Here is a 1245-nt window from a genome sequence, read left to right as displayed (position 1 = left end):
TTAAAAAATTATGTAAAATGCCCTTCAGTCAAATCCATTCATATGTAAAAAAATGAACAAAATGGGTTATTCTAATCAAATGTCTGCAGTAAGCATCATAAACTTAAAAAAGAGAGAGAAAGCGCCAGAGAGCTGTAATTTCTCTTTGTAACCCATGTTTATAAAATAGAAAGATCAGATGAAATTTCAAGGAAGATAATTAAAGAGTGATGTGCAAGTCATAATTTGGCTAATGCAAAAGATGGGAGGCTGCGAATTTTTACACTGTCCTTCATGGTGCAGAGTTGTGATATTACTTTAAATTATTAAAATAGTTTCGACATCTTTCAGAATACCGGCTCTTTGGCATGGGCTTTTATTACTTATTGTAATTGGAGGATCTGCCATTTTCTTGCGTTTATCTCTGTGTGTATAGAAACGAGATAGATCTTGCCTTTTATTACTTCCCCATGTTCTGAATCAAAAATGTGGTTTAGATAATGTTAAGTGCCCTAATTCTTACTGCAGCGGACGCAGACGTTATGAAAAAGCATAAAAATACACACAGAGGGTCTTTCCACCTCAAGTCACTGAATATTAGGCATTTGTGCTCTGCCGGGTGTATTAACTTCAGCCATGTGAATATAATTTTCATTAAAGTAATCCTGTTTCAACTAGATGCTGTGACTGGAGGTGAAACGTTGCGAAAGCGTTAAAAATAGCTTACTAGTAATTTCAACATCCTGTAATTTTATCACAGATCAAGTTTCAACTGTCATACTATACAGACCTTATTCCCCATATAGTACATGTTTACTTTTTTAGCATGCCAGACCCACTTTGGAAAGATTGGTGCCAATATAATAAAATCGGGAGGGGGGTTGATACTGAAAGGAGTGGGAGGAGAGCGGGGAAGGGGGTGGGAGAGCGTGGGGGAAGCGAGTACACCATTTTACATCAACACTGCGAAAATGCAATCTAGCCTGGCGGAGGACCGGCAGCTGGGTCGGAGCGAGCGAGGGCTTTGCAGTCTCTGCCTGTTCCTTGTTCTGTCGCTCTTAAGTTTCTCTGTGTTTGCATAATAGCCGTGCATGCAAACCTTGCAATGCTCCAGGGCTCCAGAACAATAAATATACACATTTAAAGCCTTTATTGTCTTACGGTTCATGCCCCCGGTTTTCAACAGCTTAATTTCTGGTTGTATTTAACTAGTTTGCAAATGGATTTTTTCCGTTTCAAACTATTATTGAGGAAGCTCCCCTCCCT

The sequence above is a fragment of the Bison bison genome, unplaced genomic scaffold (genome assembly GCF_000754665.1).
Source record: "Bison bison bison isolate TAMUID 2011002044 unplaced genomic scaffold, Bison_UMD1.0 scf7180017864380, whole genome shotgun sequence".
Classification (NCBI taxonomy): Eukaryota; Metazoa; Chordata; class Mammalia; order Artiodactyla; family Bovidae; genus Bison; species Bison bison.
The sequence above is the reverse complement of the archived record's forward strand: the minus strand, read 5'-3'. Positions refer to the sequence as shown.